Source organism: Thermobia domestica, chromosome 6 (assembly GCF_964235325.1).
Source record: "Thermobia domestica chromosome 6, izTheDome1.hap1.1, whole genome shotgun sequence".
Lineage (NCBI taxonomy): Eukaryota > Metazoa > Arthropoda > Insecta > Zygentoma > Lepismatidae > Thermobia > Thermobia domestica.
The window spans coordinates 82,731,765-82,747,484 of record NC_137459.1 but is presented as its reverse complement, the minus strand read 5'-3'; the positions used below and the strand labels follow the sequence as shown (position 1 = coordinate 82,747,484).

The following is a 15,720-nucleotide window of genomic DNA, read 5'->3' as shown; positions in this document are numbered from 1 at the left end:
TGTAGAACCTAACCACGATTGTGCGATACAATGCACTTTATTAGATTCATATGCCAGTGCGAATGTAACATGATTACCGTTAACGAAATTAGGTTAAACCCATGTTGGTTATAGATTCTTGTGAATTTTCGTTTTAAAGTTTGTGTTAATATTAATAATGAAAACGATGGTTATAAATATTTGAAATGCATCTAGTTAAAGAGTTAGTAGCACCCAACATTCTTGATCAAATAAATAAGAATGAAAAATAACAATAATAATGAAAAATGTGTTTATTTAATAACAAAAAGGTGTCTTTTGTTTCTGTAAAATAAATTTATTTACTTCCATTTGATTATTCAAACGTAGGTTATGTTTAATTTTTATTCTTTCTTATTAATGTGAAGAATCATAATTCAATTTATAATTAGTTAAAGGTAAAAAAAAAAAAAAAAATTACTTTATATCAGATTGATTTGTGTTTAATTGTCAAAGATTATGTTAAGAATAAGATCCATTCTATAAAATCCATTATTCAATAACTACCTTGAATGAAATTCTTCTTTATTTATGACATCTTAGTGCTACTATGTATACATTACAATTGCAACATCTAACTTATTTGTTATACAATGCGCCCGAAAAGAATAAATATTATTTGTCACATCATCGTTTGTAATAATGATCGAAACTAGTAATCTTGATAATTTGTGTTTCACCCTCGTTAATTATATTTCTAAGCGACGATGTTTTTAATGATAAAGAATAAATAATAATGTAATAAAAGAGAAATATTAATGAAATCAAAGATTTATTGTAAATGTATTTATGTGAATGATAATAACTAATATTTTATATATATATGAGGGTTAACAAAAAAATAATGAAGATATATACGAGGTGTGATCAAAATATAAAGAACATATGTAATGTACGAACATTAATCTAATCAGACCAGTGGTTCTTGAATATAAAAGCCAAGCCTACTCATGACTTTTATATTCAGTCCCTTTGTCGGGCGACATTTTCTATAACGAAATACTTTAGTTTGTATAATATTTACCTGTACCGTGGGCAAAAAGTGCTCATAAATATGTAATATACTTAGTAGAATGTTCATTTTAAATTAACAGAAAAGAAGAATGTTTTTAATATATGTAAGAGATTATTATGGGATAGTTGTGGCTATGTACATGTTATGTGTTGACCTAGTCAAGTAAATTTATGTATTTTACGGTCTTAAAAAGAATATTTAAGACATATCAAGCAATAAAGGTGAGACTAATAATCTTTGAATATCTGAGTTGATTTTTGCATAAAGAATAGTTATTATCGCTTCGTAACTGATATTTTACAAGACGAACCAGGTTGACGACGCTTTTCTATAGAGTCGTTATACCATGGCTTGGCGAATCCACTCTTCTATTGTAGATTCAAACAATTTTCTGTTCATAGATAGATGTCAACTTGAAGGGATACCTGAAATGGGAAAAATATATATGGATAATATTACTTTAAATTTTATGTATGAGGTACATTCAAATTAGAGAATATCATATATAGAATGGAAGATCTAAAACTAACAGAAAATAAAATAACTTATAATGTACCGTTGTTATTAATCGCACTTCATTTAAGTAAGGGCATAATTAGGAAAAAATATTTGCTCCTCATAACTGGGTATCGCAAACAAACCGGAAGTAAGTTATTCATTGCCTTTTTAATCATATATCTTGATATTTTATAATTTAAATGCATAGATAAGTTGTCCATATAGGTCAGACATGTTCAATTACGTTGCTAATCCACGTTGTCTTTTCTAGAACAGGCGTACATCATTTATTAGAATTAAATCATTTATACCAAAGCAGTTTGATAAGTTCGTGCAAACGCAGATAGATAGCACTATTGGTAGACAGTAAAGTTATCTTTAATCCGGAACATCGTTTGCTGGGACACAGTGCAAGTTGCAGCCTGGCTAATGCTGTGTGCATGGTGTAAGTTTGAAGCGAATAAAATGTGTTATTTTCAAGTCAATAGATGAAAGATAATTTCGTGTTCCTCCGGCATTGTTATCACAAAATTGATCGAGTTATCTATTCTATCTTGTTCAGCATTTCCTTATTCCTTAGATTGGGACCCGTTGAGCTATTTCTTGTTTTTGCATCTCAAGAAAGACTGCTGAGAAGGCAGTATACGTTAAACGAAGAGATCATTGGAGAAACTAATGCCTATTTAGCTAGGTTAGACAAATTCTTTTATTCCCAAGGGATTACCAAGCTGAAGCATTAATGGACGATGCATGTTAATGTAAGACGAGGTTGTGTTGAAAAATAAAGCACGTTCGTCCCAACAGCTTCTTTAGTTTTCATTTTTGTACGGACTTTTTAAACGATTCTCGTATAACGGGATCAAACATTCATTTTGAACATTACTAAATATACTACCGGATTCACTTATGAGCTATACGACCTGTAGCTCTAGTCTTCACACCTAAGGGTGCTTGTGCCTTAATTTTATTTCGTCTGTAATAAGCATCTCGATCAACAATAGTTGTACTACATTATATTTGATTGCCGAGAGATATTTATTATTGTTCGCCCACTTAACCAAAAACTGTAGGCCTCGTTTTTGGAAGCTCGAAAATTTAGTTAGGACCAATATAACAATTAATGAGTAATTTCAGTAATATATTTTCGTGAGTGAAAATTTCTAGCCAATATGTCACATGGCCTCCTGCCCCATCTGAAACCTTCAATATGTGCTAGATATCATTTGTAAGATTGAGGTTACCATCAGACAAAATTGAAAGTTTAATTGTATTGGTTTGCGATTTGTTCCTCTACCCCTAATCATGGAGGGGGACTGTCCGAAGTCGTCTCTGCCCTCTAATACAGTACCATTCGAAGTTTTCTCTGGTAAGGAATAATGATTTTTGAATCTGTGTGTGGGGAAGGGGGAGTTTTTCGTGTCAGATACTACCAAAAAAAGTTCCCACTCACCATCTTTGTCTGCCACTTCTCATTTTTCACCTCAGAATCCACTTATTCGATTTTACAGGCAACCTTGCTTCCAAGTCATTACACAACTAAGTTGTAGGTGTTGGTTTTCGAATTAAAAGTCCAGATTTCTAGGGCCTGTTTCATACCGTATTGAAATCCCGTGACACTTCTTTCAAGGCCCTCTTTTGTTCCTGAAAGATCAGTAATAAAACCTTAATTAATACCTGCTTTGTATAAGGAAAAGCAAGCAAAATGAAGCTACAAAGGAGAATATAAAAGGACAAACTAACAAGACTGCCTCATTTAGTTAAATAATTTGTGATTCTATATTTATCATCTCACTTCCAACCTTAGGGCTCCCAAATGATTTTCAATACAGACTTACGAAAAAATATACCTATACCAAACGAACAAGAGCTAAAATGAAAGATAATACAGTAAAACCTGCCTACAACGGATCTTTTATTAAACAAAAACTTCTCTCAAACGGAAATATTTCACGGTTCTTTGAATATAGAGGCGCAAGACGTGTTAAATTTCCTTCATTAAACGGAAACCGTGTTACACGGACAACGGAAATCAAAATGAGCCTGTTAACGGAAAAAATCAAGTTCCGGATTGATGCATTTAGAAAGTTTTTAGACATCCATTGAGAAGATATATATATATATATATATATATATATATATATATATATATATATATAATATACGACGTTGTCAACGAAAGAGATAGTAATGTGCAAACCGAAACAGACACAAAGGATGTCGATGGCTTAAAATTGAGAATTATACGGAAAATCTGAAAGAAGAAGAGGAGGTAGAGAAATTTGGCATTCAACTGGAAGAAGAGCGCAAGAAAGACTTATCAAGATGCTTGTAAAAATTTATAGGAACTATAGCAATTTGCCTTATGTCAAGATGACACTGATGTATTTAATGTGGTTTCTCAAGTTAGATTGCTTGTGAAAAGTCGAGCAGCTTTGAAGTAATGTGTAGAGAAAACCTTCCCTGACTATGGGAAAAATAAAGTTAACGTGCGTCAGTCGTTTTCCTGCTCACTGTAAGTTTTGCGTATATCAACTCGTAGTACAAATACATACTGTAAACTGACTAAGGTACGTACAGCATACTATTTTATCTTGATATGTTCATTACATACATGCATTTTTTTGATAAGTCTAGCTTCGTTAACCGGAAACCTATCTTTAACGGAATTTTTTGCGAGTCTTGTTCCATTCCACTAAAGACAGGTTTTACTGTAGTTTTTAACTACTTCCCCACTTTAATGTTACATACAAATATTTGTGCTTCTGTAAAGTAATAATAATAATAATAAAAGACGATTCAACAGAATTCAACTTCGCTCTACGTTGAACAGCATATCCAACTACTACTTTTGTAACTTATCTGACAAGACACACTTGCCGATTTTTTTTTTTTTTCAATTCCGTGCTCTCTAAATTTTACAAACAAGAAAAAATAAATTTTTGATAAAACCACAAGTAACATCCCGGGTAAAAGGTTTACAGAACGCAGGGATTGGAAAACCTTATCTGAATAAAGAATATCTCTGGCGTACGCACGATGTGGTTTCGGGGTTTAAGTCCTCCTTTGAAGTTGATATTATGTAAAAATAAACATTTATCTTCTTAAGATATGTATAAAAACAACATCTGAAAATATACAAACTTGGAAGGCTTAAACCCTTCTCTTGACGAGGTTTTACGTACGCTACTCAGGAGTAATATTATGCTTCTTTTCAAGGGAAAAAGCTTCCAAACTTCTCTTGCGAATATTGACAGTACTCTTTACATAAGTGCTTCTGCTTATTTTCAATTCTTTCCCAACCCAAAACTATGCAATTATAATATTAATGAACCCTGATACAGTTCCATTACTATTCAATACCCTGCCACTACCTTATGATAAAGATAAAAATGTATTTCCGAAAAGGTTGCTATTTTACTTCGGATTATGTGTGCGGATTATGAAGGAATACTTTACAGTATGGGGGGTAAAAGTTCTTGACTTGTCGTAACAAGAACTACATTGAAAAGAGAAATGTCTCTCTGTCCCTCTCTTTCTGCTCCCTTGCAGTTTCTTTAGAATCTGAAGAACAGTCTCATTATTGCATATTAGTGCAGGGAAGACATCACATATACAAAGGGTGAAAGCAGTACCGCGAAATCATTAGTAACTCACATTGAGTACGCGATCCCACGAGAATTTCCCCCGGAGCATCCACTGAAATCATCCTGGCATTTATGATAAAATGACTTTTTTTCTTATCTTGTTTTATTTATTTATTTATTTATTTTTCTTTCACCAAATATAAGGGATTTTCTAAGTATGGGAATTATTTGACATTAGTTGGATTCTTTTTTTTTTTTTTTTTTTAATCTAAGAGAACCTGGTATCATTGAGTTTGGTTTTAAAACGCCTAAATTCAAGTTTTCCAATTGTACGAAGCTTGTATTTTTAGGTAATATCTTGACATTTTTAAGGGCATAAATGCATGCGCAATCTCGATGCTCTATTATAACACTGCTATCGGACCGAAACTTAGAGCGCAAAGAATCCGCACACACAATTGTTTACAAACATGTGCACAGTAAGAAAAGAAAATGTGTTGTTTGCAACACTAGCCAGCTACCACCCCTCCCCGCAGAGCATGCACTTTTAATGCACCCTCTCAGATTCGATTCCCGGTGTGAGAGTACAAAAAAGTCACAATCATTCACTTTCATTAACCATCCGTCTCCTTTAATCTAAAGGGAATAATCGTGCGACATTAAACTAAAAATTTCCTACCAGCCTAATCTACTCCCATGCTACAGTTGACACGTTATACGACTCTTTCAGGTTTTTCCCCTTTTATTTATATATTTGCTTTTGGATGACAGGCAATTATCAATACTGACCTGAAAATCTTTATGAAATAAAATACGGAAACTAGTCCGATTTGTTACCTAAACGAAGTTTCTCAACTTAATTCGAACGCTCGACTAATACAATGTTATATTGAATAAGTCATAGATTTGTGATTTACATGGGGCAGGAGACGGGGCGAGGACTGAAACTCTATTCCAGTACGATATCCTGACATGTCTTGTTGGCTTATCCTCATCACACTTGGCCAACATTAAATTAAGGTCCAGAATATTTTTTTTTTCTAACCCTTCCCTGTATAGTGATTGGGGAATGACTTTGTTCATCTGATCATACGTCCTTGTACAAACTGTGAGCGGAAGAAAAAATTGAAAGATCGAATTCCTTTCGGCGCTTTCAAAACGCAACTATATGGAAAGTTGTCCTAAAGCACCTTTGTGTCACGATAAACGAATACAAATCCACTTTTATGGTAAATAGTGCACGTGGTCCCGGTGGTTTGGAAAAGCATTAACAGAACGTATACTTAAATAATGACGCTGCTTGAAACAGTGCATGAGTTAGAAACCTGTAACTTACTGCATTCTGCAAATACATGAGCTATTCCCCAAGTGCTTCATCCTTATTGACTTGCCTCCGATTGAGTATTCTTGGATTTTCGTCCGGTCAGTGGCAAACCATTTCTCCGTCATCATCCACAGAAATCCACGAATTAAGTACGACTGAAACTTCATCCTTATCTTGAAATTCCAGATAAATATGGCTTGTTCGAATCCATAGCAGCGATCTTTAACCTGGAAGAAATATTTCAATAAGAATAATAAACAGTTCGTTCACAAACATTTCTAAGGAATTGTTATTTAGAATATTTACACATAAAATTTCAATTCTGTCAGAAACAATACAAAGATTTTGACCTACGGCAAACTTCAAACTGCCTTTTCGTACAATCATCTTCTTATGATTATATTAGTGATTTTTTATTTATGTAAGGGATACATGGACAGGACGATTTGCTTCGTAGCTCAGTGGGAGTATTAGGAGCCCAAAGGCGTGGGGACAGGAGAATACTAACGCTTGGGGTGCCAGAAGTACAGTTGAGAACTTCATTTTCTGTGGCTTAGAGTATTATTGCGAAGTGTATGTAAAGTATTGAACTCTGTATTTAGGGTCGACGGCGTCCTTTAACGAGGATTGTAATCATCTTTACACTTCTGTTTCTTTACCTTATTGCTTTAATTAGAGGTAATGGGCCAGCATAAATATAATCATTATGCATTGATTTTTCATAGTGATAATAGTTGTAGCTCGTCGAATTTACAACTTTGGTATCCCTATTCTTCAACTACATCACTTCTTTTCTTGTCATCTTTATATCTCAATTATAGATATATTTGGTGCAGATATGGGGAAAATTTTATTTTCGAAAATTTACGGTTATAATCTAATCATTCACACAAAGTAGCATCTACTAAAGTTAATTATAAAGCGCAATAGGTGGATATAAAACATTGTTCGCACGGTGCACATTAATTTTCACCAGCGGGGTGTTTCTCCACAATGAAGGAAAATTATATTTTTGTTTATAACTGTACAATTCCTAATGTGTAATCATAACAAATGGTATATTAACCTATACAAGTACACTCTTGTTATGCGATATAAAGTATGTTTTCCACTATTCTTCTTTGTGAGCATACCCTCCGTCGCTGACGCGCCTTACACTACGGACAAAAAGCGTGCGCCCCACTATACCCCTCCCTGATTCGGTTACATACCATTCGTGGTTTTTAGTGGTCACCTAGCACAGATTGGTTAGTGTTTTTAGTACTTGTTTGGGTTTCTCACAATAGTTTTTATGGTATTGGTACGGACTCGTAGTTATAAAAATAATGATCACACAGTTTGCACGTATATTATTAATCTGTACACAATTATTTGGCCAAGTGCCAAGGAAACAAGGATATAGAATGTACTAAATAATCATTTAGGGCACAAAAAGTGAAATAAAAAGTTTTTTAATATGACGGTTTGTTGTAAATCTGCACGCAGTGTCTACTTCGAACTAAAGCAAACGCCGAAATGAAACAATTAATGGGAAGGTTCTAGAACACAGATTCTCCCATATCGATTACTAGCTAGGTTGGTTCCTTTCTGTACCAAAGTTTAGGCATAATATTTAATTCACACAGTATTACGTAGCGAGTGAAAGCGAGTTAAAGCCCCAGAGGAACGTTGTTTTCCGTCTTTATTACAGCTAAATGGGAAGGGAGACCTGTGTTCTAGAACCTTGCCCAATTAATATAAGAATCACTCCCATACAATGTTCCGTAAGGTAGGGAAGTACATACAGATCAATCTATCTTAATGTCTTATACATTATGTGCTTTCTAAAGTGTTGTAAAACATGTTCACTCTAAATAGTGTTTTTTTCGGTACCATATAAATAAGTCTCCTGCTATATACCTGCTTTCATTTTAAATTTACAATGGTCGTTAATAGCGCCCGCAGCAGTGCCTTCGGTGCCCTAACTCTCAGTGCTACACACCTCTTGTTGGATCATAAAACATCATTGCATAGTACACCTAGTAAACATAGGAAGTACATAATCAATTCGAACCTTGTAAGTTATTAGCGGTTTACTTTACCCAAAACATAATACGTGCATGAGTTATGACCTATATGCTCCGCTTTTCTTAATCTGCACGTAAGAGATGCGAATTTACACAATATTATAGATGCGCCGATGACGTAGGCCTACAACCTCTGAATTCGTTAGCGTGATCTACATAATTGTTCCTTACGCATTCTACAATTGTAAATCTTCTACAATCTATATTTTTACTTTAATTAGAATACCATTGCTCTCTTCTACTATTCAGAATGACAGTAGTTCTTGTTTGAATCAGCATTCGCAATTTTCATCCCTTTCCTTATACTGTAAATGTTTCATAATTCTACCACGGCGAGGTGCTGTTAGCAGTGAGGATCAAAGTTTAATTTGACGAATTGCCACTAGGTGAACTACAATTGAAGTGTGCACTTCATAATTTGGGACATAATCACCTAATAACTTTAAAACTGATAGCAGTATTGTACTTTTCACATACATCTTCACTAAATCAGATTGAAATACAGTGCTTTGACGTCATTTTCAAACTGAATCTATACAATAATACAGCCTTACCCTCGCTTCACCCTCCATTTTGACCTTGTTGAAAGACGCTATTATGGAAGTCTTCAGTGTTTAAGCTAAAATTAAATTTCAAATTAAATACATTTACGTTCTCCATGCATTCTACAACGTATATTTCCACAAAATTACAAATCCGAAACAAATTATCCATTTTCACTATAAATTATATAATCCTTCTCTATATATATCAGACAAAAGAGATCAGCTCCTGGGGTGAGCCCCGGTCGAATGAATTCGCTCACCCTCCACCACAGGTAATTATTTGGAAAAGGGTGTGTTGAATGAATTTGAAAGTCGTTCACCTTTTGCCATTACACCCGCTAATTGTTTTAGTTTCATTTTAAACTTATTCCCGTATAATCCACCACCAAATTTATTTTTTACAACTAATTAATGTGCACGCTCGTTCTGCAGCGATAAATGTGTTTGTCATCGGTTCGAATCCAACCCAAGTTTTTCATTTTTTTTTTTTTACTATCCATTGCCAAATACTGATTCAGGAAACAGAAGTGATTTTGTTAAATACAAAAAGAAAAAACAGAAGAAAAGAAAAATGAACAAATGTATTTAAAAAATATTTAACATGCGTGATTCATAAATTCTGTTATGGAGCTCTCTCGTGGCTAAGCGATCAGCATATGTTAATTTGTCGTGAGAAACCCGAATTAGATTCCCGAGGGGGGGGGGTTCATGTGGTTTGCATCCTACGTTACGCTGAGGTCCATGTCTCATATGGTCTCGCTGCTGAAAGGGACGTTGAACTCAAAATTTAATCTAATCAACTCTGTTAGAGTTATGTAAGGTAGCTATACCTTCTTACGTTAAACTCTCAGCCAAGTATGTAGTCAGGAATTTATTTCAGAAGATGTCCAAAGCTTTTGGAGCTCTAAACTCAACATCAGTATATTTTAAATTACATATTTCTTTTTAAAATCATCCCTAAAATTAGACTATATTTAAAGAAAAGTCGAAATTTCGGGAAGGAGAAGTGTCCAGATCCCTAGAGCTCACAACCTGCACAACATCCCTAGTCTCAGCCCTGATACGGGACGTTGAGTTTTGAACGAACTATTTTTAATGCTTTCATTAAACAAAATTAGATAACACATTTATGCACTGATGTATCTTAAATTTTAATAAATGTTATTTCGAGACAGACAGGTCAAAGACCCTAGAAAGCTAGAAGAGCAATATTTTAGCATATAATATTCTAAATTAGCCTTGAAAAAGGTAACTAATACATAGTGTACCTAATCTGCTATGTTTATCATGTAAGAGTTAGGGACCGTATGTATATAAAGTAGTGAGAGCTTCTTTATGGCTAAGCGGTTAGCGTACGCGCCTTCGACGTGAGAGACCCGGGTTCGATTTCCAGAGGGAATTCATGTAGTTCGGATTCCACGTTAATCAGCAGATTCCGTCTCATATAGCCTCGCTACTGAAAGGGATATTAAACTCAAAATCAACTCTGGGGCCGCGGTGGCTCAGTGGTAGAGCGTTCACCTCTGGTGCTTAGGATCCGGATTCGATTCCAGCCCCCGCCAAGTGAACTTTGTGGTGGACAAACACCGTGTGCGTGGGTTTTCTCGTGGTTCTCCCGTTTCCTCCCACTTTCTTCATTCCACCATTTCATTCATTTCTCATCTTCACCGTCTCCTTTAGCCTAACCGGCATAATCGTGGGACGTAAAACTCAAAGATTTCATTTCATTTTCATTTTCAAAATCAACTCAACTCATATAAAGTAGTGGCATACACAAAAGGAGTTCTGGGTTTAAACCTCCCTTTAGGAAGATAATATGGGGAGAAATTTTCATATTACGATATATGTACTAAAATCAAGCTATTCTTGAAGTAATGTGAAATTAAGTGCTTTACCTTTTTGATGAAATCCTGGGTACTCCACTCAAGTAAAGATATAACAATCTCCTCTTTTGAGTCATGGCAATACTTACTACGAGAATTGTGATCGTGGCGGTTTTTGCGACCCCAACACTCAGGAGAGATGATTTGGTCAGTATTTAGGCGGCCGCAATTTGACCAGAACACAGGACAGTCTCACAAATGTTCAGTGCTGTGAGCAATTCAACAAAGCCCCGTACCGCATATTCACTCGAGCACGTGCTAGTCCGACCGCTAATTGACAGCAGGGTAGCCTATCTAAGCCGAGGAGCAGTACACGCAGGAAACTTACTAAACAAATATCTCTGCAACGTTGTAGTTTAGACACATACTCCATACACTATTCAACCCCTCTCTCCGCAACCTCTCCTGCCTTGCCTCTGATCAATGTGCAGCCGACCTTACGCTCATAGCTACTTGAAAGAGGTTGAATGAGGCCCGGAGCCAGAACACTACAATTGAGTGGGTGAAGAAAATTTATTGTAAGAACTAACTTATCATCCATAGCTTCTTTGTGCAATCTTGTTCGAGAAAAACCTAGCCAACGACCTCTCATTGAAAAGCCTTGTATCATTACCTACAGTCGAATTTAAACAGATACGCAATGGCGTCGCCTTATGCAGCTCAAAAGAACACATGAACCATCTAATATTATGCGTTGTTTATTGTTAATTAAGCTACGTATTTGGTAATATTCAGAGTTTATATTATCGTGTTGTTTCTTTCTTTTATTTTATTTTCTGTAACATTAGTCCTAAAAGCTTTCTTTTAAAAAAATCTCCGTTTGCTTTTAAAAAAAAGACTCTCCGCTTGTTTTTCCCCTTGCGTATATACATTCCATCATCACACCACGTTCACGACAGGGCACAAGCGTGATGGACTTCTCTATGTGTAGGACAGAGGCAGTGGCGGCGATTGGACGTTAAATGTGGGGACAAGACATGATCTGAAGATTTGTATATCAATGTTAATTTTTCTGGTTGTTTCTAACACTTTGTTTGACGAAAGGTTGTATAACTAATGGGATACTATGTTTTTCAGTTAAAATATCGTATATCGTATTTCATATTTTTTAAGTAAATTGACAAGAGCAACGCAAGTAGGTACTAGCCCTTTGTACTCTTAAACAACGAAAGTGTAAGAAGAGGCTTGATTCCTTGCTCATGAACATCTTAAAATTCTGTCTGGAAAATTGTGTGACTAAATTATTTAGTAACAAATTTGCAAAACAAATAAATAGAAAGGATAATATTAATCCTAGTAATGAATAATTATACTTGTTTTGTAGAAGTTATATTGAAACTGGGGATTAATGAACGACTTATATTTTTAATTCCACACATGCCATTAATGTATGTTATTACTTTTACAAAACGAAAGACAATAAATACTACAAGCACATGTTACGACATTTAAAGAAATACGCAATTGCAATATTAATTGCTTTGAATTGCAATTTAAAACGCAATTCCTGTAGCTTTCTTAACTCCATGGGAAGACAAACAACCAATACGTACTCACGCATCGGCAAATATTATATAGCACCATTTTTTTTTCTTTTTTGCATGAACCAGTAATACTTGGGGCGTTCAGAAATGATGGCACTACATTTTTTTTTTGTTTTCACAGGAACCATTTATTGAACAAACGATTACAGTTTATTTTAGCGGCATTCCCCGGCAATGTCTATGCACCTTTGCCACCGTTCTGGAAACTTCCTTATTAGTGTAGCAAACCATTCTTTGGGGGTATCTCTCTGACACTGGCGGACAAATGCGTGGAGTTCATCATTTGTGTTGAACTTTTTACCTCTCATGCCCTCTTTCATTGTATCGAATAAAACATAGTCGCTAGGAGCCAGATCCGGCGAATATGGAGGATGCGGTAGCACACTAAACCCTAGTTCATGCACTGTGACAATTGTCTAGCAACTGACATGTGGCCGTGCATTGTCGTGTTGGAGAAGAACGCCACGGCCCCATTTTCTTTGTCGATGTTGTTGGTTGCGTCGGCGGAGTGAACTACAGTAGCTCTCACTGTCGATGGACGTATTGGGAGGGAGCCATTCCACCAGCAGCATCCCTTCCTGATCCCAGAAAACGGTCGCCATTTGTTTCCGCACGAATAGTCCCATCCGTGCGTTCTTGGGACGAGGGCTTCCAGTATGCCTCCATTCCATGGACTGTCGTTTCTTTTCTGGAGTCACGTAGAGTAACCAAGTTTCGTCGACGGTGACCAGACGCTCAAAGAACTCGGTCGGATTTTCACTGTACTGTTGCGTCAACTGCTGGCAAATCTCCACATGCTTTTCTGTGTAACGGTGATGTCATAAGGCACCTGTTGTGCACACACCTTGTGCAGCTTCAAATTCTTATGAATGATAGTGTAGAGGGAACCCCGTGATAGACCTGTTTCTTTCTCTAGTTCATTAAACGTGTTTCACCTGTGCTTCATTATCAACTCGTTCACTAGCGCGGCATTGCTTGCTCTGCGTGCAGTTGCAGGACGCCCAGTGCTTTTGCTTTTTGCAGCACTGTCTTTGCCTTCTTTGGATTCGGATACCCAATGAAACACGGATCTGCAACTTGGTGCTGTGTCCCCACATACGGCTAATAATCTGTTGCGGTATTCACTTCTTCCCTCCAGAGAAACCACACTGTCCACCGTTGCCCATGTGTGTCTGCTTCCATGCTGTCTTTTCGCTGTCCACCAGCGTCCTGGCAAGTTGGAATAACTGCTGCTACAATGTGCTATCTACGGAAAGAAACAAAACCATTTAGTGGGGTTTGACAGTACTATAGTCTATCTTAATGCATACATAAAAAAAAAAAAAAAATTCAAACTGCTACCTGGCCCCAGTTATAGGGGGGAGTGCCAATCATTATTGAATGAACTAAATACATACAAAAGCTTTACATTTCCAACTGAAACTATATACATTACATTAATGGGTCACTCCAAAAAAGTGGGGGGCCAATTGTCCCTCTTTCCCCCTAATCGCCGCTCCTGGACGGAAAGATAAGTGAGGCCAGAAGAACCGCAATCCACCCACTTCAAAAGAAGATTTGATCATGCAGTGTTGACAGCTGTTATTGACTAACTTTCAGTAATGCGATCAACACAAGCAACGAATAAACTTTTGAAACTAGAAGAATATAGGCCTAGTTGTATATAACTTATTCTTAGAATCAGTTATCTACATTTCTTTTTTGTTCTAATTTCTTAAAATAAAAGTAAACGAATGGAACAAACAAAATTACAGCTTTCCGAGGTCATATCAAAGGGGATGGAAGGTTTAGAACTCTTTCCTAGAGGCTCTTAAGTTAACACGGAATAAACTTACAGTTCAACTTATTTTCAATTTTTTTTTAAATTTAATATTTATAATCTCCTATTTTTCTTTCGGGCACGTTTTCCTGCCTGAATAAACTAAATATTTGTGAGAAAAGCGAATAGCTTTGTACATTTTGTTTAAAAATAGTATTTTAGTTTACTGTGATAGTTCAAGATTATATCATCTAACAGAACATACATAATAGACAAATTATCACACTATTTAGTATCTAACGAAATTTACCTTCTTTAACTTGAGAAGAGGTGAACGATGGATATTATATGTATAGATAAGCTTATTAACGTTAGATTTTTAATCCCTTTTTTAGGGCAAAGAAAACTAATTTTATTGCTTGAAACGGGAATTCCTTATTTTCTTCAGCACATTCCAAATTTCAACTAAAAATTATCGTTTTCCATTTTATAAATTTTGACTTCCGGTCTGGATAGACCATTTCCGATTGTTCTGGAAGTGCAATACCAACTTTCGACTTGCCAATTATAGTCATGTGTTAATTGGAAACCATTTAAGCAGTACGTGCTTAATTGAGAATCTGGTGCGAATTAGTATAGTTTCAAGTGTTAAGCTTGGTCGCTAACGACCCTGGACGTGACTTTTTTTTTATTTTGCAGGAAGACAACTCAGTATACAACCAATAAAATCAGAACTTATTTTATTGACAACATCATGTCATTCAAAAAAGACATATATCACTTGATTTCATCAGGATAAATTACACATGTTTTCCTACGAACCACCGTCTTAAATTTTGTAAAATTCACTAGCTTTCAAAAAAAACATACTGGACTTCTATTAAAGGTAAAGCTGGAGAAAATATGCCAAAATATGACTACCACACTGTGAAAGGCCTGGTGGAACGTAACTTACGTATACAACTTTATCGAACAAGGCGGAGTTTATAAAACATATATACGTTAATACCACATTAGATGCAGCTAGCTAAAGACGCCTATAAGGGCCTACGTTGATATGACACATATGAAGGGATTAAATGCCTTTTAAATAAGATCTGGAGCTTCTTTTTGGCTAAGCGGTTAGCGTACGCGCCTTTGGAATGGGAGACCAGAGTTCGATTCCCGGAAGGAGCTCATGTGGTTCGAATTCCACGTTAATCAGTAGGTTTCGTCTTACATAGCCTCGTGGCTGAAAAGGACGTTAAACTCCAAATCAACTCAACTCAAGAAAATGAGGTAGGAATAGTTAGAGTGCTTCTAGACACGGCTGAAAAGAAACATCTTCACCATAAATAGTATGGTGAAACTTGGAGAAATTACAGATCTGTTACGAAAAGGAGGATGTAGTTCTCCTACTGAAGCCAGAACAATAATATGCTTTAGAAAGACTAACGAAATTACTGTAAGTATGAATATAAATGTTTATAACATACCAAAATTTG

General features: G+C 35.7%; 1 long non-coding RNA gene across 2 annotated transcripts; it reads right to left on the bottom strand.

Annotated features, from left to right (window-relative positions):
• Positions 1-855: 855 nt before the first annotated feature.
• On the bottom strand, positions 856-8,946 carry LOC145687698 (uncharacterized). 2 transcript variants are annotated; one of them, XR_014131713.1, is made up of 4 exons: positions 8,732-8,946; positions 6,452-6,666; positions 2,982-3,172; positions 856-1,458 (listed from the first exon to the last, which is right to left on the bottom strand). It is a non-coding gene; the product is annotated as an uncharacterized LOC145687698 (long non-coding RNA). The 2 variants fall into 2 exon arrangements; XR_014131712.1 differs by lacking the exon at positions 8,732-8,946 and adding an exon at positions 8,521-8,717.
• Between the last annotated feature and the right edge of the window lie 6,774 nt (positions 8,947-15,720).